Source organism: Balaenoptera borealis (assembly GCF_965194805.1).
Source record: "Balaenoptera borealis genome assembly, chromosome: 2".
Classification (NCBI taxonomy): Eukaryota; Metazoa; Chordata; class Mammalia; order Artiodactyla; family Balaenopteridae; genus Balaenoptera; species Balaenoptera borealis.
Genome location: NC_138867.1, coordinates 25,032,046 through 25,042,086, shown reverse-complemented (window position 1 = coordinate 25,042,086; position 10,041 = coordinate 25,032,046).

Sequence of the window (10,041 nt, the reverse complement as noted above, 5' to 3'; positions counted from 1 at the left end):
TGTTCTTTGGCTATCTATGTATCTTCTCTGGGGAAATGTCTATTTAGGTCTTCTGCCCATTTTTGGATTGAGTTGTTTGTTTTTTTGATATTGAGCTGCATGAGTTGATTGTATATTTTGGAGATTAATCCTTTTGTCAGTTGCTTCATTTGCAAATATTTCCTCCCATTCTGAGGGTTGCCTTTTCAACTTGCTTATGGTTTCCTTTGCTGTGCAAAAGCTTTTAAGTTTCATTAGGTCCCATTTGTTTTTGTTTTTATTTCCATTTCTCTAGGAGGTGGGTCAAAAAGGATCTTGCTGTGATTTATGTCAAAGAGTGTTCTGCCTGTTTTCCTCTAAGAGTTTTATAGTGTCTAGCCTTACATTTAGGTCCTTAATCCATTCTGAGTTTATTTTTGTGTATGGTGTTAGGGAGTGTTCTAATTTCATTCTTTTACATGTAGCTGTCCAGTTTTCCCCACACCATTTAGTTGCTTGTAGTAATATCTCATGATTCTTTGTATTTCTGCAGTGTCAGTTGTTACTTCTCCTTTTTCACTTCTAATTCTTTGATTTAAATGTTCTCCCTTTTTTTCTTGATGAGTCTGGCTAATGGTTTATCAATTTTGTTTATCTTCTCAGAGAACCAGCTTTTAGTTGTATTGATCTTTGCTAACGTTTCCTTCATTTCTTTTCTTTTTCATTTATTTCTGATATGATCTTTATGATTTCTTTCCTTCTGCTAACTTTGGGGTTTTTTCTTCTTTCTCTAATGGCTTTAGGTGTAAGGTTAGGTTGTTTATTTGAGATTTTTCTTGTGTCTTGAGGTAGGATTGTATTGCTATAAAGTTCCATCTTAGAACTGCTTTTGTTGCATCCCATAGGTTTTGCGCCATCGTGTTTTCATTGTCACTTGTTTCTAGGTATTTTTTGATTTCCTCTTTGATTTCTTCAGTGATCTCTTGGTTATTTAGTAGTGTATTGTTTAGCCTCCATGTGTTTGTATTTTTTACATTTTTTTTCCTGTAACTGATATCTAGTCTCATATCGATGTCATTGGAAAAGATACCTGATATGATTTCAATTTTCCTAAATTTACCAAGGCTTGATTTGTGACCCAAGATATGGTGTACCCTGGAGAATGTTCCATGAGCACTTGAGAAGAAAGTGTATTCTGTTGTTTTTGGATGGAATGTCCTATAAATATCAATTAAGCCCATCTTGTTTAATGTGTCATTTAAAGCTTGCGTTTCCTTATTTATATTCCTTTTGGATGATCTGTCCATTGGTAAAAGTGGGTTGTTAAAGTCCCCTACTATTATTGTGTTATTGTCGATTTCCCCTTTTATGGCTGTTAGCACTTGTCTTATGTATTGAGGTGCTCCTATGTTGGGTGCCTATATATTTACAACTGTTATATCTTCTTCTTGGATTGATATCTTATGTACTGTCCTTTTTTGTCTCTTGTAATAGTCTTTATTTTAAAGTCTACTTTGTCTGATATGAGAATTGCTATTCCAGCTTTCTTTTGATTTCCATTTGCATGGAATATGTTTTCCATCCCCTCACTTTCAGTCTGTATGTCCCTAAGTCTGAAGTGGGTCTCTTGTAGACAGCATATATACCGGTCTTGCTTTTGTATCTACTCAGCCAGTCTATGTCTATTGGTTGGAGCATTTAATCCATTTACATTTAAGGTAGCTATTGATATGTATGTTTCTATTACCATTTTCTTAATTGTTTTGGGTTTGTTATTGTAGGTCTTTTCCTTCTCTTGTGTTTCCTGCCTAGATGAGTTCCTTTAGCATTTGTTGTAAAGCTGGTTTGGTGGTGCGGAATTCTCTTAGCTTTGGCTTGTCTGTAAAGGTTTTAATTTCTCCATTGAATCTGAATGAGATGCTTGCTGGGTAGAATAATCTTGGTTGTAGGTTCTTCCTTTTCATCACTTTAAATATGTCCTGCCATTCCCTTCTACCTTGCAGGGTTTCTGCTGAAAGATCAGCCGTTAACCTTATGGGGATTCCCTTGTATGTTATTTGTTGCTTCTCCCTGCTGCTTTTAATATTTTCTCTTTGTGTTTAATTTTTGATAGTTTGATTAATATGTGTCTTGCCGTGTTTCTCTTTGGATTTATCCTGTATGGGACTCTCTGTGCTTCCTGGACTTGATTATTTCCTTTCCCATTTAGGGAAATTTTCAACTATAATCTCCTCAAATATTTTCTCAGCCCCCTTTTTTTTTCTCTTCTTCTTCTGGGACCCCTATAATTCAAATGTTGATGCGTTTTTTGTTGTCCCAGAGGTCTCTGAGACTGTCCCCAATTGTTTTCATTCTTTTTTCTTTATTCTGCTCTGCGGTAGTTATTTCCTCTATTTTATCTTCCCGGTCACTTATCCATTCTTCTGTCTCAGTTATTCTGCTATTGATTCCTTCTAGAGAATTTTTGATTTCATTTATTGTGTTGTTCATCATTGTTTGTTTGCTCTCTAGTTCTTCTAGGCCCTTGTTAAATTTTCTTGTATTTTCTCCATTCTATTTCCAAGATTTTGGATCATCCTTACTATCATTACTCTGAATTCTTTTTCAGGTAGACTGCCTATTTCCTCTTCATTTGTTTGGTCTGATGTATTTTTACTTTGCTCCTTCATCTCCTGTGTATTTCTCTGTCTTCTCATTTTGCTTAACTTACTGTTTGGGGTTTCCTTTTCACAGGCTTCAGGATGTTAGTTCCTGCTGTTTTCGGTGTCTGCTGTCAGTGGGTAAGTTTGGTTCAGTGGGTTGTGTAGGCTTCCTGGTGGAGGGGACTGGTGCCTGTGTTCTGGTGGATGAGGCTGTAGCTTGTCTTTCTGGTGATCAGGACCATGTCCTGTGGTGTGTTTTGGGGTGTCTGTGAACTTATTATGATTTTAGGCAGCCTCTCTGCTAATGGGTGGGGTTGTGTTCCTGTCTTGCTAGTTGTTTGGCATAGGGTGTCCAGCACTGTAGCTTGCTGCTCCTTGAGTGGACCACGGTTTTAGCCTTGAGGTGAAGATATCTGGGAGAGCTTTCACTGTTTGATATTAGCTGGTGCCAGGAAGTCTCTGGTGGACTTATGTCCTGAACTCAGTTCTCCCACCTCAGAACCTCAGGCCTGACACCTGGCTCAAGCACCAAGACCCTGTCAGCCACATGGCTCAGAAGAAAAGGGAGAAAAAAAAGAAAGAAAGAAAAAAGAAATAAATAAAATAAGTTATTAAAATAAGAAAATATTATTAGAAGTAAAAAAAGTAATAAAAAAAATAAAGAAAGAAGAGAGCAACCAAACCAAAAAACAAATCCACCAATGATAACAAGCACTATAAACTATACAAAAAAAAAAAAAAAAGACAGACAGAACCCTAGGACAAATGGCAAAAGCACAGCTATACAGACAAAATCACACAAAGAAGCATTCACATACACACTCACAAAAAGAGAAAAAGGAAAAAAAAATGTATATATATATATCTATATTAAAAAAAAAGGAAGAAAGCAACCAAATCAATAAACAAATCTACCAATGATAACAAAGTCTAAATACCAAACTAAGATAAACATAAAGCCAGAAACAAATTAGATGCAGAAAGCAAACCCCAAGTCTACAGTTGCTCCCAAAGTCCACCGCCTCAATTTTGGGATGATACGTTGTCTATTCAGGTATTCCACAGATGCAGGGTACATCAAGTTGATTGTGGAGATTTAATCCGCTGCTCCTGAGGCTGCTGAGAGAAATTTCCCTTTCTCTTCCTTATTCGCACAGCTCCTGGGGTTCAGCTTTGGTTTGGCCCCGCCTTTGTGTGTAGGTCGCCTGAGTGCGTCTGCTCCCCACCCAGACAGGACGGGGTTAAAGTAGCAGCTGGTTAGGGGGCTCTGGCTCACTCAGGCCAGGGTGATGGTGGGGTATGATGCTCTGAATCCCCTCTCCTCGTGCACCCCGAAACAATGGTCTCTTGACTCTTACGCAGGTCCCAACTCTTTCTCGGACTCCCTCCTGGCTAGCTACGGCACACTAGCCCCCTTCAGGCTGTGTTCACGCAGCCAACCCCAGTCCTCTCCCTGGGATCTGAACTTCGAAGCCTGAGCCTCAGCTCCCAGCCCCCACCTGCCCCAGGTGGGTGAGCATACAAGCCTCTCAGGCTGGTAAGTGCTGGTCGGCACCGATCCTCTGTGTGGGAATCTCTCTGCTTTGCCCTCTGCACCCCTGTTGCTATGCTCTACTCCGTGGCTCCAAAGCTTTCCCCCCACCCAGCCCCCGTTTCCACCAGTGAAGGGGCTTCCTAGTGTGTGGAAACTCTTCCTCCTTCATAGCTCCCTCCCAGAGGTGCAGGTCCTGTCCCTATTTTGTCTCTGTTTTTTCTTTTTTCTTTTGCCCTACCCAGGTTTGTGGGGAGTTTCTTGCCTTTTGGGTAGTCTGAGGTCTTCTGCCAGCGTTCAGTAGGTGTTCTGTAGGAGTTGTTCCACATATAGATGTACTTTTGATGTATTTGTGGGGAGGAAGGTGATCTCCATGTCTTACTCTTCCGCCATCTTGAAGGTCCCAAGTGTCCAATTTTATTTCATTTGTGTTTTCGTCTATCTTTTGAAATAACAGGTTATTCATCTATTGAAATCACATATATACAATCCCGTATATGAAACTTACTTAAAGCCTTATAATACTAACATAACTCCATTTCATATGGTAAAAAATTACATGTAAAACCTAAACCTGTTGTTTTTCAATGTTACTTACACTTAACACCTTAAATTTTACTGAAAAGACTGTTTTTCCCTATTGAAGATTGCTTATGTTATTTAAATTTTTATATAACTTAAATACAAAGCAGCATATACTTTTCCTACATAAGTCACTTATACCATTGGTTACATAAACACTGTTTCTATGAATGCAAGTGACATATTTGTTTTTATACATTACTGAATCCCAAACCCTTAGCATAATGTCTGGCATAGAATGAGCTTTCAATAGATTTACTTTCAAACACTGATATTGTATATCTAATATTTAAAACCTCTCAAAATAGGAAACAGTGAAACATTTTAAGCAATGCTTAGAAATAGGATATGCTATAAGAAGTTGTTGCTCATAAAACTTAATGGATTGAAAAATAAATTTCTACGAAGGAAATTAAAATAACTTCCTTTTAATCACACAAAATATCTCTTGTGAAGATAAAATAATATTAAAAGTTATCATTATAATAGCTATAAGTTTTGAGCCCATATTTTGCACCAGATGTGTGCTAGAAGCTTCATGGGAATTACACATAAAATTATTCGCAGCTAAACACTAATTGCAAGAGGAAGGTGGGGACAGATTAGGTTATAAAAGAAAGTGGAGAAAGTGACACTTTAAATTTAGCAACTGATTAACTGTATTAAGCTGATTAAAAAAACCAAAACTCAACAGCTGGGAGACTGGTGACATTTTTCATCTTTGGCCAAGTATGTGTGGCTCCAGAAGAGACTAGAGAGTGGGAAAAAACCTTAGGCTAGTTATTACTGCATCCACCTGTGCTTGGGAGAGCATAAAGTGTAGATTATTTATCAGGTTTTATAATCTGATAAATGATAAAACTTATAATCAAATTGGTTTTCATTGCATTCTGTGTAGTATAAATATGTATATATTAAACATTTATACATCATAAATATGATAATTTAGAAAGTCAGAAATCTGGTTTTCATCTTAAATTTCTTATTCTAGATGACAAAAGATATGAGTGATCTTAAAAAATAAATTCTAATGGACTATGTTTGAGGCATTATTTAGAAAGCTCTGAAAAACTGACCAAATATTTAATTGTGTTTGGATATGATATGAGTCTTTTAAAGTAAAATTGGATTTTTAAGAAGTCAGGATTGGTGAAACATATTTCACATCAAGTCATATTAACGGTTTTAAAATTTAAATTCTAATAAGTTTCACAAATATATATATAACCACCACATCATCTCAAAATTTCCTTTTGTGCTTTTTAGTCAGTCTGCTCCCTCCTACCCAAACTCTGTCAACCACTGATCTGAATCTGTCCCATAATACATTCAAATACAGGTTTTTGAGTGGATATACATTTTCATGTCAGGTAAACAACTAGAAATAAGATTAGAGGTAACAGAGTAAGTGTATGTTTAATCTTTGAGAGGCTTACAAACATTTTTTCAAAGTAGAGATACTATTTCAGGTTCCTATCAGCAACATATGAGAATATCAGTTAGAGTATATTTCCACCAATATTTGATATTTTCCATTTTGTTGATTTTAGCCATTCTGATAGTGTTTAGTGATATCACATTGTGGTTTTAATTCACTTACTTAATGACTACTGATGTTGACTGTCTCTTCATATGTTTACTTGCAATTGATTTCTTTAGTGAAATGTTGAAATTTTGTACCCAATTGTTATTGTTTTTTTCTTATATTGAGTGTTAAGTAAAGTGTCCTTTTTTAGAGCCTAGTCTGTGGCTTGATTTTTCATTTTCTTAACAGGGTCTTTTGAAGCAAATGTTTTTAATTTTGAAAAAGTATAATTTATCATTTTTTTCTCAGGATCTAAATGTATGAAATTTTATACTCTTAAACAAGGACACATAACTTACAATTATTTCAGTGGGAAAACAAAAGACCAAAAAGTGGAATTTGCTGAGAGTGTCAACTTGTCACCAGGTATGACACACCAAATACATGCAAGTATGTTATTGTCTTTTGTACTGTCACAGTTATAGAATGTTTGCAGATGATGGATTTATACATATATCTATACTATTAAACTCGAATTATTGTTATTTTTCAGAATATTCTAAAGTTTCCAATTATAAATTCATAAGATTTGGTGGGAATATTTTATATATCTATATTTTAAAATATATTTTACAGTATAATAAGCACAGGCTCAGGAAGTCAAAGAGCTTGAGTCTAAAACTTCAAGAGGTCATTTGCAAGACGTACAGCTTTGGGAGATTTACTTAGATTTGCAGTGTCTTTATTGACTTATCTGCTAAATCAGAGGTTTTCAGATTATCAGAGTTCAGAATGCTCATAGTAACCATTTTTTGTTTTTGTTGTTTTTCTGGTAAACATAGCCCAAAGGAAACAGGTAACAGTTCCATTTATTAAGTAGTGAGTTCTTTCACAGTTAAAAATATTTATGTCTTGACAACTTAATGGTCATTTAAAAAATAATCCATAAAAATTGAAAGAGAAATAACTGTTCTTCATTCTTTTATAGGTTTGCTATTGCCTAGAATCAATAACTATAACAAGTATTTCATTTTATTCAGTATATCACCTGTTCCATTACAAAAAATACCAATACTTATTAAATATTGTTCACTTTCTAAGACACAACACTCTGATTTGACACCACCGCTCTCATTTCCTGTTCTATATTGATTTTTTCATTGTACTTGCCTTTTACATAAGGCACTCTTAAAAACTCAGCTTCCCAAAAATGTGTCATTGAGAGAAGTATAGTGCAATCTAATCTGAGAAGAGTAACTTCTTCCAGCTGGTAATTCATATGGTGTCTGGCAAGTCTCAAGTATTGTCCCCAAATTTAAAATATTCCCTGTGAGTTTTCTGGGTCTCTTGGGGTACTTTTTTTTCAATCAACTTGGAAATCATGGTGTTAAATGGAAATATGAAATGCCCATATCAAAGACTGAGACAGAGAAGTTTCTCTCTCTCTCTCTCATTCCTTCACATGCCATCCCAGTTTTAAATTCTACTAGCTCTACCTTCATAATAGTTCTCATCATCTCCATTTCTGCCATCTAATAAAATCTATTTATTCAGAAATATTAACCATTTTTCACACATCTTCACCTTACCAAGTTTTTCCCTTTACTCTACAAGACCAACATTTACTACTATCTGAATTTCTAGATTAGCCCAGTGATTTGCCATAGTAGATGAGTAATAATTGAATGGTGTATGGACTGAAGTAGATGTCTAGTGACACAGGATATGTCTAAGCTGAAGACTAAAATTCAGATGTCTGAATTTTAGACACAGAAAAAACTTTTGACAAAAGTCAACATCCATTCATGATAAAAACTCTCATCAAAGTTGGTATAGAGGGAACATATTTCAACATAATAAAGGCCATTTATGACAAACCCACAGCTAACATCATACTCAATGGCAAAAAGCTGAAAGCTTATCCTCTAAAATCAGAAACAAGGCAAGGATTACCAGTCTTACCACTTCTATTTAACATAGCATTAGAAGTCCTAGCCACAACAATCAGAAAAAAAGAAATAAAAGGCATCCAAATTAGAAGGGAAGAGGTAAAATTGTCACTATTTTGCAGATGACATAATACTATATATATAAAACCTTAAAGTCTCCACCAAAAAATTAAAACTAATAAGTGAATTCAGTAATGTTACAGGATACAAGATTAATATACAGAAATCTGTTGTTTTTCTATACACCAATAATGACCTATCAGAAAGAGAAAGAAAGAAAGCAATCCCTTTTAAAATTGCACCAAAAAGAATAAAATACCTAGGAATAAACCTAGGAATAAACTTAACCCAGGAAGAAAAGGACCTATATTCTGAAAACTATAAAACAATGATGAAGGAAATTGAAGATGATACAAAGAAATAAAAAGATATCACAGGTTCATGGATTGGAAGAATTAATATTTTTAAAATGTAAATACTACCCAAAGAAATTTACAGATTTAGTGCAATCTTTATCAAAATACCCATGACAATTTTCACAGAACTAGAACTAATAATCCAAAAATTTATATGGAAGCACAAAAGACCCTGAATAGCGAAAGCGATCTTGATAAGAAACAACAAAGCTGGAGGTATCATGCTCCCTAACTTCAGACTATAGTACAAAGCTACATTAATCAAAACAGTATGGTACTAGCACAAAAACAGACATATAGATCAATGGAACAGAATAAAGAGCCCAGAAATAAACCCATGCACTTATGGTCAAATAATCTATGACAAAGGAGGCAAGAATGTACAATGGGGAAAAGAGTCTCTTCAATAAGTGGTGCTGGAAAACTGGAAGGCTACATGTAAAAGAATGAAATTAGAACATTTTGTCACATAATATACAAGAATAAACTCAAAATGATTAAAGACCTAAATGTAAGACCAGATACTATAAAACTCCTAGAGGAAAACATAGGCAGAACACTCTGTGATACAAATCATAGCAATATTTTTTTGGATCTCTCTCCTAGTGATGACATTTTATGAGATTATTTTATCTTATATTAATACGACTGATCCAGCATTATTTGATTTATATTTACCTGAGGTATATGTGGGCGGGTATCTATCTATTTATCTATCTATCTGCCTATCTATGTATCTTCCATCCCATGTCTTTTAACTTGTATATATCATTTTGATTTGGATTTGTCTTTAGTAATTTGAAAATTAGTTAATTAAGATTTTTATTCAGTCTTTTAGTTACCTTTCTTAAGTATCATGGTGAGTTTGTATTATCACTAATGTAATTTTAATAATTTATACTATCTTACTTTGTACTATTATCACTCATTTTATATCTAGTTTTTCTCTTTTTCTGCCTCCTACTGGATTGATCAAGTTTTCTGTTTTCTTTTCTTTTAGTTGCCATCTATTTCTCCCAACTCTAAAGGTTTGGAATGTCTACATTCTATCATTTTCTTTTTGTGCTTATCTTTTAAAAATACATGCATATTTTTTAAAGGTGAAAATTTAATTAGTATCTCCTCCCTCCAGCTGAACAATATAAGGTCCTTAAAAATCTTTAAATTCGTTCATTATGTCCTTCTAGCCTCATGAAGGTGTATTACATTAATGCCAACATGTTCCACCTCCAGAATCTTTTAAAATTCTTTAAAAATTCCTCTATATTAAGTAATTTATTTTCTCCAAATTTTTTCTTACATTTTATTTCTTCTATCTGAATTCAGTGTTGTTTTTGTTGAAATGCCATATTTAGCAGTTCTTGTAGTTCAGTTATCTTAGTGTTTATGTTAATTTTTACTGAAAATAGTTTATTTGCATTTAAATCAAACAGGTTAT